Genomic DNA, 18,291 nt, shown 5'->3' with positions numbered 1-18,291 from the left:
AATAGCAAAAAGAGATGGTATTAACACTTGACTTACTGCAATTCAACTGTCAACAAATGGGCCATGATTCTTGATGAGAACCATTGCCTCCTTCTTGTCAACAGCACTTTAAGAAATGTTGCTCTTTGTGCATTAATCTGCGGCATGCACATATAAACACAGTATGAAATCTATCCCAGTTCAACTGTAAGAAAAGCTCTTTCAAAGCTTGTGTCTAAGGCAGAGGTCTCCAAACTTTTCAGTACAAGGGCCACATCATATATTTTACACATTTTTGAAGGCCGAAGGGAAAAAATTGGGGGAACGGGGGGAGAGAAAAAAAACAGTTTTATAATGAATGAATACATTTTATTTGTATCAACACACTTTGTACTTGTTTACTACAATATTAATGGGAATGATGGAACTGCTTGTTTAATTTCAAAATATTCTCAAACTGAAGTTTCAAGCTCGAGGAGCCAATTATTAGAATGGACTGATAAATTTGCTTGATAGTTGGACTTGACATAAGGGGGTCCTACTGTATACTTGCTAAAGTACAATCTGCAGGAGGCCCAAATCACACTAAACTCAGCAACAGATAACCTGACATTGAATATGCCTCTGATGAATCAGGAAGGGTAAAATTTCACATCCAGGGCGGAAATGAGTGACCGCCTTCCAGAGCTCAGAAAAGTTATTTTTGTATGAGAAGCCACAGATTCCTCCAGCTATAAGGGCTGGTGGTCCTAGTGGCCAAGAGATGGTGGTGGGAAGGGATTCTGGGATTTGCAGTCCAAAAGCATGACTCTTTCAACCTCTGCCTGTGGCTCACCAGATGCTGGCCACTGAGCCACCTGGACCAGGGAGGATGGGTGCTGTAGTCCATCTACATTTAGTGGACAGCAATGTCCCCATCCTGGTTCGGCCTCTAAGCCTTCTCCTGGATTCGCCCTCACCCCACCCCTGTGCATCCCAACATTGATGCCCAAGGCTGGCAGTCCTAAAAGCCTCTGCGGAATGAAGTGTTTTGTCTTTCTTCCACAAACAGGCTCAGGATCAGCCCAGCATGGGGCAGCTAGGCAGGCCAGCCGGCTTGGCCCATCTGGCACTCCTCTACTGGCCCTTCATTGCACCCTGCCACGCACTGGCAAGGCCCTTTGCTATTCCGCACTGACTCAGCCCTTTTCACCTGCAGGGCTCCAGAAGGACCCACTTGGCGCTGCCATGGGAGGGTGCCCAGGGAGCCTCAGCCTTGCCTGGCCAACCTACTCCAAGGCCGGGCCCCTTCTTGCCTTCTCATGCTGCTGCCAGTGAGAGGTGTTGCCTGGTTGCCCAGGTAGCTACGAGCACTGACCTCCCCTGCTGGAGCCAGTGAGCCAGGATGGCAGCTGTGGCGCTGGGAGCAGTTGAGCATGCAGGACAGGCATGAGCGGCACGGAAGGCGGTGGCTGTGAAGCCCGGAAGAAAGTGCTGAGCCAGTAAGGGAGCCAGCCCCACTCACTGTATTGAAGATCATTTCCCAAGGATCCACTCCAGAGCTGCGGGCTGTCCTCTCCTCTGCAAGGAGTGCACACCTTCACTGGGCAGAAGGTGGTGAGTTGGCCCTTGGGAGCCTCACCAGAGGGCGGACCAGTAGCCCACTTGTTCACCCTCCATCCCAGTAAGCCTTGTACTCTACTTTTCTTGGGTGATTCATGGAGACATCTGGCTCTCCACAATTGGATATAGAGTACTAGACTCTTGATATGGTCTAGTGTGGCTTTTCTTATACTCCATTCTCCTAACATTAAAATAATAAAAACAATAGACTGCTGAGCACAAAGATCAAAGAGACCAAACTGCAGAACCATGGTGAAAAGCTATGTGGATGTAGAAAATAATTTTGCTATAGGGAAGAGTTGTAGATGTCTTCATGTTTCACAGAACACTTTCTTGCAATTATATGTTTGTCCTACAGCCATGTCATTAAACAAAGTAGCCACAGTCCAGAACAGAACTGGACATAAATCCATTAAAAGTAATAAATTTAACTACATTAAACTATCTCCTTGGTTGTATGGTCGCAATTTATTGTCTGAATTTTTAGCAGAAAGGCCATGTTTTGGTTTTACTGGAACAATACCGTGTGTGTGTGTGTGTGTGTGTGTGTGTGTGTGTGTGTGTGTGTGTGTGTGTGTGTGTGTGTGTGTGTGTGTGTGTGTGTGTGTGTGTGTGTGTGTGTGTGTGTGTGTGTGTGTGTGTGTGTGTGTGTGTGTGTGTGTGTGTGTGTGTGTGTGTGTGTGTTCTGGGTATTTATTCCTAGAATCCTAATCTCAGGGGGTCAAAAGGGTTATAGCTCTTCTGCGTACATTAATTTCCTTAGGGTTTGTAAACATGATTATCACTTGTTTTTAAAGCATGCTAGAAGAGAAAAGCCAGATGACAGAGAAAGTAAGAAAAAATAATATATATATATTTTGCCAAGCTGGTTTAAAACTGTCCAGATGCCAATTCTACCTACATCAATATCAGCTGCAAAGGAGAACAACTGACAGCCCAGCTCTGGAAGGTCCAACTAGATTCCAAATTCTCTGTGAGAAGGACGTGGGTGTAAGTTCTTCAGTAGCCTAGCAAGTTATTAGTTTTGTCCCAAAGGAAGGTAGCTCAGTCAGCCTGGAGGGAAAATGCAATTTCTTTCCATTTATAAAGCAAATCAGGGAACTGTTTCAACAGTAGGATGGACATACATATGCACAAAGACATACCTCTATTTTGCTTCCTTTCCACCTGGCTTGGCACCAGGCATTTTTTGGGCCATGCTCTCTATGCTTCTTCGCTTCCTCATGGGCTTTGAAGTTGTCCTAAGATTCATTGACAGGAGATTGATTGATTGATTGATTGATTGATTGATTGATTGATTGATTGATTGATTGATTGATTGATTGATTGATTGATTGATTGATTGATTGATTGATTGATTTTTACCACACCTTTCTCCTGGTCCAGCTTGATATTTTGACATTGTCAGTTTTATCTTGAGAATATTGAGTGGTCAACATGTGCTGAGAGGACACGACTAAGTGTTCAGCTGGAAGTGGTTTTCAACTGATCCACAGAGGAGAATATGAAAGAACTCACCCATAGCCCCCTGAGTCAAGGAGCAGATAGCAATTCAAGTGGTCTATATTCCCAGCTAATCTGTACCAGTGGTATTAATGGCTGCTTTTTCCTTTTGCTGTGAACTATATCTGCATTGGATCTGATAGAATGTGTCATCTTGAATAGGACTAGTCCAGATTTGCCTCTTCTTGAAATGTAATAAACAAGGCTGATCTCTCTCTAGATCATCAAGATTTTTATATTGCCCCTATTTTTCTTTCAGCATTGCAATAAAGCTTGAGAAACCCAAATAGTTAACACTTGAGGATGCCTGTCAGAAAAGGAGCACAGAAGATGACAGAATACCTGCCCCTCCCTGCTTCATAAGTGTAGAGAATTGCTGAAATTTGAAGTAACAGAGAAAATAGCACCTTTGTGCAGTTCTTATTTTACCCTGTAGAAATATGTAGATATGGTGATATTACTAATCATCAGATTAAGGGGGCAACATGTTCTTATTCACACTTGTAGCCCACCTTCCTCAGAGTGGATGTGGGTTATCCTACTTTAATCCTTGCAATGATCCTTCGAGGAAGGTTAGCCTCCTAGAGTGGTCGTATAGACCAGATGGGTGGGATACAAACAAACAAACAAACAAACAAACAAACAAACAAGTAAGTAAGTAAATACAGTAAATACAGTAAATAAATAAATAAATAAATAAATAAATAAATAAATAAATAAATAAATAAATAAATAAATAAATAAGAGTCCTAAGGCATGATTGGCACAAGATTGCACAGTGACCTTACTGAAGATAGCTGGATAAGAACTCTGATTTCCCTCTCCAGTTTCCAGAGTTAAAGAATGGCAAGAGAAGTCTAAAGCACTGTTTGCTGCACATTGGAAAAACTCTTGATGGTGGTTTGCTCAGAATAAGACAAACTGCATTGGATAGGAAAACAATCACTATATTAACCACCCCAACTAAAGGTCAGCTTGTGAGGTCATGAACCTCATAGCTGTCATGCAAAACCCAGCACAACTTTGTGAATTGGTTCAAAGTCTTGTGGCAGTGAAACCTATTTCTAGTGATGCCTCATTGCTGCTTTCTGTAAGATGAAGTAGCTCATTACACATCAGGGCTGAAACGTAAAATGTCGCAGGCTTCAGGACAGCTAGTGAAACTGTGATTTGGTTTTAGGAAATTTGCAATAATTATTATTTGAGCTCTGTTTTCTAAGGGGGGGTTCATTCATACATGCTTCTCACCTTGAGGTGCAGCATCAAGACACAACTGCCTTGTACAAATGAGCCATCACTACAGAGACTTCACACAATGACAAGTCACCTCAAACATGATAGTCCCCCAGTGGAGACAAGTCCCATCATCCTCCATGTGAGTCATAAGCTGAAGAAAAACAAACAATGAGCATGTATTTGTGAACTCAGTCAGAGTGGTTAGTCTTGCAGCCATAATAAATCGAAGATGAGATTTGAAAACTTTTAATATATGGCCTTGGCACAAAATGTCACCCAGGGCACTATGCTGCTAAGTGTGCTCCAAAATAGTGGAATAAAAGAGCAGTCCCTCTACTCCTCCTGTAATTGATTTCAAAAGCTTTTTCAGAAAATTCTAAATAAAATGTCTACCATTGTGTCAAAGGCACAGTTAGGAATAATTGCTAGGCTTTTAAAAAAAAGAGGAGAAGAAAACCGTTTTTGACTTACCTGAACACAAATAAAGCATGTGAAATGTTTCTTCGCCAGCAGAGAACACTTGTTTTTATTTCTCAGCTTTCATTTTCTCATAAAACGGCCAAATGGGATTTTATGAAGCTTTCCAAAAAATTTCTCACCCTTGGGTTGAAAACAAGTGTGAGAAATTTCAGTCCAGAGAGTAATTATTTTACAAAGAGTTCAAACCAGGGAAATGTAATGGGTGTGCTTCATCAGCCATAACTATAGCTGTATTGCTGTAATGCATGGCACGCAGCAGCAAGAGTGGAGAATCACTGCTGTTCGTCATGGAGATAGCTTTTACTGAGGAACTGAAGAGAAGTATCTTGGTGCGGGTGGGGGGAGGATGCAGGAGTGAGGCAAGACAAAGAAGATGCCACTGAGTGCCATCTTGGGACTCGTGGCTTCTCTTTAAATTGACTTGTAGTGGCCTGGCAAAAAGCGAGGCATCACGTGGGTGCATAAATGATGCATTCCTACAAGCAGCTTTAAATTAAGGGGGGAAAGACCTAAGTCTTTAAAAGTGTGCCGGACTCGGTTGTTTTGCAAAAGCACATATGGCACCCCTCCAATGTTCCCTCTGTTCTTCTGGAGTGCTAGGCGAGGGGCCCAGCCTGTGCATGGGGTTCTGGCCATGACCAGAAGCAAATACATGGCAACGCTGACTTGGCTGCATACCCCCAATGCACAGCTTCGGAGGAACATTGCTCCCTTGCCTCTAACAAGCAATAAGTGAGGGTTGTTCCAGATGCAGCACTTGCCTGCCATTTTTTCCCCTGGGTTCTGCATGAATCTTATTTATTTTATATCATTTATATGCCACCTTTATCTCTTTCATTGCTTTTCACCACCTTTGATCACGTCCAAATGAAATTCTTCTTATCTAGCTTTGTATCATTCTCCCTGCCCTCATTTCTTCTAACCTCCCCAAAGGTTATAATTTTTTTTGTACTGCTTTGTACCAAGACAGTTGAGCATCACGGCACTTTTCAGGCAATTTAGCAGCTAAAGGTCAAGCTCTGAAGTCTGTACTCCTTCTGTACCTGTAGGCTACTGCTTCTCTGCAGAGGAGAAGCCAGCATCCTTTGCTTTGGGCAAAGACTCAACCATAATTTATCTCTTGAGTGTCAGGTTTATCCCTTCACAAAACACACAAATATATATTCTCCTTTCAGTTGCTTCTTTTCTTCATGCCAGCTTTCCAGTTGTCATGGAGAAGTGAGTGTATGAAAATGACAGAACCCCTTCACTTACCCCTACCATAATGAGAAAGATCACAACCATCACCTGGAGTAAAGCAAAACTTTATTTATTGCAATCTTCAGCAAGGGGAATAGGATGAGATATTGAAACGCACCGAAGCAGATGGAAGTTCTTGTAAATCTCATAATTTTCCATTAATAATAATTGTGTGGTGTCAAATTAATTCTGCCTTTTGGTGACCCTTTTCAGGGTTTTTCCTAGGTAGTGGGTACTCAGAAGTGATTTACTATTCCCTTCTTCTGCGGGTGCCCTGGGACTGTTGTGCAGCTTGCCCAAGGCCACACCGGCTGGTTCTTCTGGGATACACAGTGGGGAATTGCCCTCCCGACCTCTAGCTCTATAGCCAGATGCCTAATTCACTGAGCTATGGCCCAACAGTTTAAAAAAAAGGAAATGAAACAAGGTGAAACAAATACTGTATCTCAAACACCCCTGAGAAATGTAGCGCACTGAGGTTATTCTCTTCTTTCCATTTTATGGCTTCATTTTGTGGGGTTTTCTAGTGGTTCATGCCCACCGTGGGGGATATTCTAGCCTCTTCATGTAGTGTTCATGTGAAGGAGTAGTGTGAGTAGAAAGGGCTGTGGAGCCATCCCAGTCCTCCACAGGTTGATGGTAACTTACACAACAGTGAACCTTTCTTGTCAGTGGAAGCTCCTGTGTGATTTATAGTTGAAAGAGCAGGCATGGGGACCAATGGCCAAAAAGATTAGAAAGTCACTGGAAAGTAGTCACATATCAGCTTAATTGTGAATAATCTTTTTAAAAAACTATTTAGAATAGGATTCCTATATCCGCAGGACAAATATCCACAGTTTCATTTATCCATGGTTTACCATAGCCCTATATACAGCATACAAGAGTGTGGCTCTTATGACTTTTGTCATATATCCTTGTATGTTGTATATAGAGTTTGGATTTAGGCATTCCCCACAGATATGGGGGGTCCTACTGTACATTATATTTTTACTGAAAGAGGATTTGTGTTAATTTTAAATTGGTGCTTAAATTTTTCTTATACTACTACTCTAAAAACCATACCACAACAATGAAAAACTTGGTTCCTCTCCAATCCTTGCCCCTCTGTTGAACAATGGAAAAAAGGGAACAACTGCATGATTTTTTTAAAAGACCAATTTCTCATCAATCTCAACAAAAACCACTTTTGCTTTTCCTTTCTCCCATCTTCTTAATCTCTTGCACCCACCTCTATTCTTTTGACTTACTTTAGGACTTCTCATTAAGGTGGGCAAGGCTGAGAAAGAAACCAACCAACCAACCAACAAACAAAAACCTCAAACCAAAAAAAAAAAATACAACACAAACACTTCCTGGCAGAAAGTTTCTTCAGAGACAGCAAACTTGAAGAAAACATTTGGGGCATTTCACTTTAAAGAACACAGAATCAATTTTCTCTCTCAGTTTCTACAGGTGTTATGCTGGATGAAAGCAGAAGCAACCCAAAAACATATCAATTCCAAGATGAGATAAGTTGGAGGTTAAATATAACCTCAGTTTATCCAGTCCTGCAACTTTGATATCTAGCTAGTATGACCAAAGAATAATAGATTAATAGAATCACTGAGTTGGAAGGGACCTTGAAGGCTATTGAGTCCAACCCCTGGGTCAATGCAGGAATCCAAATCAAAGCAGATCTGATGGACAGTGGTCCAATTTTCTCTTAAATGCTTGCAGCATTATAATGCTCATCACCTCCTGAGGAAATTGCTTCCATTGTCGTACTGCTTAACAGTTAGGAGATTTTTTTTCTGATTTTCAGCCTAAATCTGGCTTCCTGTAGCTTGAGCCCATTATTACATGTCCTGCACTCTGGGATGATCGAGAACAAATTCTGTTCCTCTTCTTCAAAGTATGACTACCATTCAAGTATTTGAAAAATGCTATCAGATCTCCCCTCAGTCTTCTTTTCTCAAGGCTAAACATGCCTTAGTCTTTCCTCATTATAATATCAATAGATTTTCTTCTTTTTTTCTAATTATGAATGAGAGACTAAAGTCTCAGTTGTATAAAAAAATGTAAAAGCTGCCCAATTTGTTTCAGATCCATCTTGCTAATAAGGAGTTTCTTTTGTGCCACACTGTCCCTGTTTTTGAGTAGCTGCAGAATGTGCTCATTGGACCAACCAACGAGCTGCTAATTTATGGTGAGCCTTTAGGTTCTCCAAAACTCTTTTTTTTTTAGGTCAGGAGGTTTAAAAATGTGAGGGAACAGAAAGCTCCAGAAATTTGACCCATTGTCGATACTTCATCTGAGTCCAAAAATATTTCTGAAGTACAAGGTAATCTCCCAGCTTCTATTTAGAGAGAGTGCTAAGTGGAATTTATTTCTTGATTGGTGTGATTTCTGTCCTGTTGTTACCTGAAACTGGAAAACAAGGTGGCTCAGGCTCCCGTCCTCCCCTCACCTTTGGGTTGACACAATGGAGGAAGGACACCTGTTTTCTCTCCTTTAAATTGCCACAATATTCAGTTTAAAGGCAGAAGCACCTAATAGTAATGAGGCAAATTAAAATGCTTCGTATCCTTTGTAATCTGGCATTTCTTTCCTTTTGTTTTCAGTCCTTCAAGCAGCAATAATTCAGGGGAAGTAGATGCTTTAGCTGCAATCCAACATAGATGATCGTTAAAGAGATCAAAGACAATTCTCTCAGCAAATGTGTATTTCTGATTCAATTTGCCACCACACATTAAAACGCTTCAGCTGATACATGTGCTTGTCTGCCTCTAATGAGATATTACAGATCTGCCACAAACTTTGTTCTCTGCATTTATTTAAGGTGTCATTTGAAATACTGCATAGATCTTCTGGTATACAAACAGCTCAGATACATATCAGGACAGGAGCAAAGTATCCCCCATCAACAGGATGTAACTCAAGGGGAACTAGCATGGCTGATGTGGAGAGAAAAAAAAGAAGGTGCAAATTATGAAGAGTTTACCATCACAGTATGAAGAAATGATAAAACAAAGCAGCTTCTTACAGTGTGACTGGAACATCTTTTGAAAAAAATTATTTTAACTACTTCTTTATGTATTAGTGTTTGTTTGCAAGGCATCCAGATTGACTCCCCTGAAGTCTGGAAATTGTTTAGCTGTTGATACCAATGTACTTGAAATACATTTATGCTTTAAATGACTAGGCCAATCATTTATCTTTACACTGTGTCATTGTTACTCCCTCCCTACTCCCTGCTGTCTCTAATAAAACTGGAATCAGGTACAACTTCCCATCAAGCATAGGACATTTGAGTACATTATCATAATCAACCACTTCATAATTAGATAAAATGTTCATGTTAGAGCTTACTACAGGTATAAATAATACTTTCCAAGTTCATTGTTCTAACCAGTTTCTGCTGCCTCAATTTGACAATTCATCTCAATGAATTATCAAGACCTGTGAACTCCCCTCTCTTTCAGGTGAGGGTGAGAAAAAGAGTGCCATTTTTTTTCTCTTGTCAAGGTCTCCATAAATTCCACAAATTGTCTGCACAAACAGTGTGCTTTTTTCCTTTGAGAAGCCACACACACAGACGTTGCAAGCAGGGAACTGTGCCTAAGAGTTGAAAGAGACCCATCCTCCTCATGCTTTTAATCCTGACAAGCCAGAGCAAGAGAGCAGTAGTCACCTGCATTTTGTACAGGCTTCATTATTTGAATGAAAACATTATTTCATGGAAGCATGGAAGAGCTGGCGCACTTCACCTGTGCAAAACCAAAACACAATCGGGATTTGTCATCTTGATGAGAGGGCGACAAAATACCTTGCTCTCTCACAGGGTGAGAAAAATAATTTGATACTTCTTTGTCCTCTCCTATGCTGATGAAGCAAGGGAGGATTCATTTCCCTAACCTGTAGCCAATGCAATGTCCGTCCCCAAACACCTTCCCTGTCTGGAAATATATCTGAATGCTCTAGCAGAAGTAGACACCAGCTCGTATTTCTATGCACATTCCATGTTGATTCAGCTTCACAGAGTTTGGCTCACTGGGTGGTGACACACACTCTGTGAAAGAATCTCTGAAGAGCTGCCCCTGCATTCCCTCCTTCCTGCTTTCCTCTCCACCCCTCCAGAGTTTCGCTCCCACCCCTAAAAGTGGAGAGGAAAGCAAGAAGGAAGGGAAAAACATGGACGTGGAGTTCACAAATAAGGAATGGATTTCAATATATCTTGTCAGAATCACCTCTCCCTAAAGAGATGGTGTCTTGGGCGAGGAGTCACTATAGGTGCAAGCGACCACCACTTTTCTTACCTGAGGCAGGTCCTTCAGCCTCAGAAGTGCATAGTTCTTGCCCTATGGACAAGCTCAACCTGAAACAGACCTCTTGCCTGCTTACAAGGCAATAAACCATGAACTGTGTGCTTCCTTAGATAGCACAACAGACTGGCTAGGTAGGACCTCTCTATATAGTAGCAATTAGTGACCTTTCCAGTCCCCACTGGATTCAGGTGCAATCCTGCTGTTCAAGAGACAAGTACTGAGTTAGAATTATGTTTGTTTTATTAAGAAAATAAAGTAGTTTCATTAAAGTACAGTTGCAGCTTTAAAGCATAAAGCATAATCATATCCAATCAGTTACCATGATCAAAATAAGCTTACTATTCTTAGGTTAAAATAATAACAACTAAATCTATTCTAAGTAATCATCTCTGTAACATTCTACATCTTAGCATTCTAGAGAAGCTGGGCAAATCTCTCCCCCCTCTCTTTCAAAAGACAAACCTCTCTTCTCCCATCAATCATCTCAACAGCACCGACAACAACATCATCAACCTGTCACATACATGAAACAACCATTTTTCTATGTACATATCTCTGGACCTCCTTCTTTCTGACACTTCCAAGCTGTTAACCAATTAGGATCATGATGGTGTAACACAGCTCACCATCCCTATTTCACATGAGATCTTGCAGGTGTCTTATCTCATCTCAATTAAGAGGAATGTGGTGTTTGGTCTTCTCCTCAAACCTTGCTCCTTATCTTGGTGCCAGGCAGAGCCAACTTGGAACAACAATCCCATGAGAACATTTCAGTGCTTTAAATCCAAACTACACAGAAAACTTAACAGACTTCATCTTTGTATGACTACAAGTCCCAGTCTCCTTCTAATTCCTCACATATCTGATATAAATAAACAGACCTGTTGAAGAGGAGCGAAAAAACTCACTGCTGTAGAAAATAACACAACCCCCTTTCAAATTAATCTATGACTGCACATTCCTTGTGCAATCACCAAATTTAAATCAACCTAAAACATGCTGAACACGGTTTAAATTGGGATGGGGGGGGTTAAGCAGTGGGATCAGGCTCCTTGATAGCCCAAAGTCAGCATTGACCCAAGAACAGCCCAGGGTTTTCCTTCCCTTGAGAGCTGTTCCAGTGAGTTACTCCTGGAAATTGTTTGGGCAGCAAATGGTTGGGTGGTTCAGTTTATTCTGAAAGAACCGAGCTGAACTCCTCTGTGATTTAACTTAACATTGGAGTTGATTTACTCTCCTGCTTAGTCCAAAGGCTGGCTTTACCCATATCCTGGCTGCTGAGCTAATCTGGTTGGGGAGAAGATAAAGGAGTCTATGTTGCTCATAAACACACCCCTGTGGTTTTTATATATCCAGGAAATTGGAGTTATTAAAAATGCAAACAGTAGCAGCCCATGTCTGAGAAGTATTGTTGAAGGGTGCTTGGCACTTTCTTAGAGTTGTAAACACAGGCACGACAATTTATCACAGATAGGTCTGCAAACTGTGGACAGATGGTTGGCATATGAAAATGAAAGCTGAACTCAGTTGCTGTGGTTTAATGCACATTTGTTCCATCTGCTCCTGTTTGCATATTATCTATTTGTTTATTGAAGAAGTAGTTGCCCCATGAAGACACACGGGTTCTGCATTTATAATTTGTGTCAGGGTTTGTTCCTGATTTTGTTGTCTGGGTTGCAAATCTCTCTGCACAAAACTGCTGCTCTTTCTCCTTTGCAAAGTGAAACACACCTCTGCAACAAGCACAGAAGGAAAGGCCAATCAACCATGTAATAAAAGCGGGAGATATATCTTAGTTTAGCCACATGGTTTGTAGAATTTGTGCACAATTCCTTCTAAAAAACATGCACAAATACCATGCAGCCTCAGAAGCCGGGAGAAAAGTTGTGCTGTTTCTCATTTTCACACATAAGAACAAGACTAGCAAAGATGTACTTATTATGCCCCTCTACATGCTTACTGATGCCCAAATCAAGAGGCCTACTCTCTAAAGCTATCCAAGTTATTGTAAACCTGAGACAGTGGAATAGAAAATCCAATAACCAACAATCCACTGTCCTTTTATGGTCCCCAATTGGAGATGAGAATATTCATATTTGTAAATGAATACCAATATCCCTATCCCAGGTGCTCCTAGTGTGGGTATGGCCACACACTGTTGTGCTGCCAGCCTCCCGCTGTCCTTGCCAATTGCAGAAGTGGTTTCCCCGCTCTTCTGACCAATCAGCTGCTGTGCTGGGAGACTTGTCTTCCTGCCTCCTGCCTGAAGTGGCCAGCTTGGCAGGAAGACAGCAGCGCTACTTCTGTCATTGGCAAGGAAACCAGGAGGCTGGTGGCACTGTGAGTGGATGGGCCAGTTTCGAGAGCCATACCCACATGAGGTGCACAAGGGATGGGGATATTTGTACTTGTTTACAAATACAAATATCCCTTTCTTTATCCACAATATTTGCTGTGTGAGTTGGCTGCCTCATTCTCCCCAATGGTATGACAAGTCATGGTTGAACTTCATCTCTGATTTCTTTCCTGTAGTGATAGAACTACAGATATCCCTTCCAGCATAAAATGAGACCAGATGTTGTTCCTTGTTCTCACATCAGGAGAAAACAACAACAATAAAAAATGAAGTGTGTTGCATGTGGAACACCCTCCCTCTGGAAATACAGAAATAGTTTTAATGTATATGTGCTTTTAAAAAAGAATTCTTAAGTTTATGGGGAAGGAATGTCTTCTTTCCTAGATAACAGCATTTAGCCTATAGAAATAGGCTGTGCAGACCATTTCTAAGCTGCCTTGCAGGGGGATAAAAACAAAAGTTAATATTTTAATTTAGAATCAGTTTTATAGCTACCACTGATGTAGATAAAAATTTATAGTTTCACAGCTGTGGAGTTCTTAGATTTAATTAGAGGAACTGTTTCCCCATCATGCACAACTTCCACATTAGCAAAAGGCTATGCTGATTGGAAGCCATGTGCTTTAGGTAATTTGTATTCAGTTTCCTGGTGTGAAAAACTACTGCTCTGTAGCTTTGGAAGGTAAGGATCACAGATGAACTCTTTCCCCTTGACTTGACTTTCCATTTTTCTAACCTTGGGATATCTATGTAGCCATCCATCTAGATATTCCCCATCACACATTCCTCACACTGGTTTCCTATTAACTGCTTCACACATAGATACCTTGTCCTTATGTTGAAAATTTTCCATTCCTTTTCTTACTTCTCTTTTCACCACAAGGCATCCTTGCTTGTAGCACTCCTGCGGCTTCTTCACCCCAGATATTCAAAAGTCTCATGCTTCTACAAATGCCCCTGTCTTTTCTTCCCTGTGGTTCTTTTTGCTCTGTTTTCTTTTTGCCCCCCTCCCAGAACACAATGGCACTTTTCTAAAATATCATCTCAGATATTCTCCCCAATTGCCATATTTTCTATGAAGTCATTTCAGGTAGTGGAAGACCTATATTTCTGGAACTCTGAAACTTAAACTATTATGGAGGTCTGTTCGCAACCAACAATGAGGTCTCTTTTCTTCAATGGGGGTTGATCCATGACAGATCACCACGATTTTTTTTAAAATGTGGACTACAGTTACTTCTGGGCCCCCTCTGGGATTAGAAAGACTGAAGCTTCATTAGTTTCATAGCAGATCTGCCCCTGACTTTAGGTCAAATGTATGTATCTAAGTTACATGCCATCAAATCCCTTCCAAGTTATGCTGACCTTTGTAGAGTTGCTAGGTAGGTGTGATGTTCAATGAGTGATTTACCATTGACACCCCTCAGTGAGTTTCCATGACTGAACAGAGATTTGAATCCTTGGTTCTAATCAAACACTTGATCCACTACACCACACTGGATATGTACTTTACCCCATATATGTCTAAACTAGGGATGTGATAGATTCTTGCTTCTCTGTAGATCTTTCTCAAACCTAGTCATCTTGACATGATGAGACTCCACCAGAAGAACTTGATTGCACCTTCAAAGGACTTTGGTTCTGTTGCAAGGCTGAGATGCTAATTCCACCTGAATCATGTTTTCTTTAAATAATGCAAATTATAAACATACTGTGTATAAAACTCTTATACTCTGAAAATGAATAGGCTGTTGTTAAAGCAATCAATGTTGGTGGTTTCTGTGATATAGACCCAAGACTTCACTATATACAAAATACTCCATGTAGCAAAAAGCAAGAGATGTCTCCTTTTCTATCACAGGTTGTTTTCTCAAGGAAAAAGAAAACAACTTGGCAAATTTCACGGTCTTGGAACTAGAACTCCCCTGCCCCGCAAACCACACAAGGATGAATCCAAACAGGATTTGCCTTCCCAGTCTAAGCATCAGTAATGGAAATAAATGCCTTCTCCCATCTCCACTAGAAACAGATAACTGTGTTACAGTCTGCATATTGGTTCAACAAATGGGCTCAGTTTACTTTGGTTTCTCTAACATGTGGTCCAAACACATTTATCCCTTGTCCCTACTATTCTTTGACTAGATAATGTCCTATTAATTATCACCTAGATGCCCAATGTGTTATAGTGGATAGAATGATGGACTAAGACTGAGGAGACCACGGTTCAAATCCCCGCTTAATAATGGAAACTAACTGAGGGTGTGGAACTGGTAAAACCACTCCTAAAATATCTCACTTACTTTGAAAGCCCCATTACGTTTGCTATAAGTTGGTTCGAAAATGACAGCATATATAAGAAAAACAATTGTCACCTCCATGTTGAAAGACTATTCACTGAATTAGATCATTGTTGATATGTTAACATTTGGATTCTGATCTTGGAAGTCTCTGGCTAGTTTCAAAATATTTCATTCAAATAACAGATAAACTGTCAACCTTAATGTATTCTCGAAGCCTTTCACGGTCAGGATCTGATGGTTCTTGTGGGTTTTCCAGGCTGTTTGGCCGTGTTCTTAAGGTTTTTCTTCCAAATGTTTCTCCAGTCTCTGTGGCCAGCATCTTCAGAGGACATGAATCAGAACTCTATCTGTACTCTCTTGCAGTGTGTTGGATTTGTTGTTGTTTAGTCGTTTAGTTGTGTCCGACTCTTCGTGACTCCATGGACCAGAGCACGCCAGGCCCTCCTGTCTTCCACTGCCTCCCAGAGTTGGGTCAAATTCATGTTGGTTGCTTCGATGACACTGCCCAACCATCTCGTCCTCTGTCGTCCTCTTCTCCTCTTGCCCTCACACTTTCCCAACATCAGGGTCTTTTCCAGGGAGTCTTCTCTTCTCATGAAATGGCCAAAGTATTGGAGCCTCAGCTTCAGGATCTGTCCTTTCAGTGAGCATTCCTTTAGAATGGATAGGTTTGTTCTCTTTGCAGTCCAGGGGACTCTGAAGAGCCTCCTCCAGCACCACAATTCAAAAGCATAAATTCTTTTGCAGTCAGCTTTCTTTATGGTCCAGCTCTCACTTCCATACATCACTACAATAAAAACCATAGCTTTGACTATGTGGATAGTTTATTTGTTGGATAGTTGAGTATTGATAGCTTTGGGATCAGCTTTTGTCTTTTTCAGGAGATTGGGTGATGATTGTGATCAATGTGTTTTTGTTGTGAGTGTATTGTGATAAGTGGGAGAGATAATCTGTCACTGTGATTGATAGGTGTTGTTAGCTTGTCTTTTGTGTGCAGTAATCACTGGTCCTTGTAGCTGGGTAGAGTTTGTTGACCTTTTGCAGGCTATATTTTTCAGTGCTGGGAGCCAGCCTTTGTTGAGTTTTAGATTTTCTTCTTTTTTGTTGAAGCTCTGCTGGTGTTTGTGGTTTTCAATGGCTTCCCTGTTCAGTCTAACATAATAATTGCTGGTGTTGTCCAGTACTTCAGTATTTTGAAATAGAAATTCATGTCCAGCTTGTTTTAGGGCATGTTCAGCTACTGCCGATTTTTCCGGTTGTTTTAGTTTGCAGTGTCTCTCAGGTTCTTTGATTCTGGTGTGGATGCTGTGTTTTGTTGTTCCAATATATACCTGGCCACAACTGCAAGGTATCCGGTATACTCCTGCAGTGGTGAGGGGGTCCCTTTTGTCCTTTGCTGACCGTAACATTTGTCGTATTTTTATGGTGGGCTTGAATACTTTGAATACTGTTTGTAGGTTGTGTTTTTTCAAAAGTTTCCCCATGCGGTCTGTGACCCCTTTGAGTTATGACAGAAATACTTTATTTCTGAGTGGCTGTTTTTCCTCTTCAGTTTGGTGTTGTTTTCTTGGTTTGATGGCTCTTGTGATTTCATTCTTGGAATAGCCATTTGCCTGTAGGGCCCAATTCAGATGGTTGAGTTTGGTGCTGAGAAATTGAGCTTCACAGTTCTGATTTGCACAGTCTACCAGTGTTTTGATTATGCCTCTTTTTTGTTGTGGGTGGTGGTTGGAGTTTTTGTGTAGGTATCAATCTGTGAGGGTGGGTTTTCTGTAGACATTGTGTCCCAGTAGGAGCACAGACAGAGTCCTGACTCTTGTCCTCTGAAGATGCCGGCCACAGAGACTGGTGAAACGTTAGGAAGAAAAACCTTAAGAACACAGCCAAACAGCCCGGAAAACCCACAAGAACCATCTGTCATCCCTAACCTTTAGGATTATATTATTGTTAAAGCAGACACAGGTGTAATTTAGATTAGCAAAACATAGCAAGATACAGTCAATTAAAACAGGTACAGGGTCATTGGAAGGAATTTTAAAACTCATATTGCTCATCTGCATGTGCTTAAACAGGACTGTCTCAGATATTCAACACATTCAATGGCTACTGGGGGAAATTCAGTGTTGGAGTTTTCACTACCTCCTCAGTAATTAGTGCTTTGCCTGATTTACACGGAGAACAGTCCTTCTGATTCTTAATCTAGTCCTTACTGCTGTTTCTTCAGTATCACAAGATCCTTTATTAGTTCAGGCATGGTAACAAATTGCCCCAAGAAGGATTATCCCAATACTTATTAATTACAAGGGATTTGCATCTCAATCCAAAGGTCTTCACAAGTCTCATTGAGCAATTCTGCGCTCCCTGAGCTTGAAGGTGAAAAGTCATCCAGTTCAATACAAATTGAAAATGGGCATTCTTTTTGCCTCAGAGGATTCAGGAGTCCTACTACACCAAGAAGTTAAATGAGACATTAACAAATGGGCACTCAGAGGTTGTTTTACAACCTCTCCAACTGTAGATATATATAGGCTTGTCTACACAGTTGGGAAGGAACAAATGAATCAGGCTGAACAGGGTCAGTTGGAGGTCCAATATGCCATTTGGTGTGATCCTCACATCCAAGCAACATACAGATCTCAAATGACCCTATTTGGTTTGCAGCAGCCTTTCTCTAATTTTCCAATATCCTGAAGTGGCTTAATAAGACAAGCCCCTTCAGGACATTGGCAAATTAACCACTTCCTCAGCCCTGTGGAAGGGTTGAGGAAGTGGGAGGAAATGTAAGTGTGAATTGGGCAGTGACTATTTGCTATGTCACTTTTTAAAAAAAGAGGTAAACTGAAAGCTTCCTCCCAGAAGCATTGGTTTGCTTTTCTCTTAAAAGTTTGGTTGAAAGCCTAACCACATCCTCGTTCCTTGTGTGCAGTTCCATTGCCTGCAGAAATAAATAACAGTAATAATCTTAGAACTGCAGACTTGGAAAGGACCTTGTGGATCATTGAATCCAACCTCTGTCAAGGGAATCAAACTCCCAAGTTCTGGCTTGCCTAAACCACTGAACTACCCAGTACTTCATAAGAAATAATACAAAAATAAGCTGATTCAAAGGGGAGAGAAAAAGAGAGTGAGAGAGAGAGGAGAAATTGCTAGTAGATGCAGTATGCTGGCTGGCCCTTTTTTGTATCTGGTAAGTTAATATATAATACTATAATACTGTTGTGTCTCTATAATCTATATTTTTAAGCCTATCTTATGGCTCATAAAGGATAAATATACTTTTTTACTATTA

General features: G+C 41.1%; 1 long non-coding RNA gene across 1 annotated transcript; it reads left to right on the top strand.

Moving 5' to 3' along the window:
• The first annotated feature begins 2,411 nt into the window (after positions 1–2,411).
• Positions 2,412–17,950, top strand: LOC144586157 (uncharacterized). Its single transcript, XR_013540917.1, has 2 exons — positions 2,412–8,362; positions 8,861–17,950. It is a non-coding gene; the product is annotated as an uncharacterized LOC144586157 (long non-coding RNA).
• The last annotated feature ends 341 nt before the right edge of the window (positions 17,951–18,291 follow it).

Source organism: Pogona vitticeps, chromosome 1 (assembly GCF_051106095.1).
Source record: "Pogona vitticeps strain Pit_001003342236 chromosome 1, PviZW2.1, whole genome shotgun sequence".
Classification (NCBI taxonomy): domain Eukaryota; kingdom Metazoa; phylum Chordata; class Lepidosauria; order Squamata; family Agamidae; genus Pogona; species Pogona vitticeps.
The sequence above is the reverse complement of the archived record's forward strand: the minus strand, read 5'-3'. Positions and strand labels throughout refer to the sequence as shown.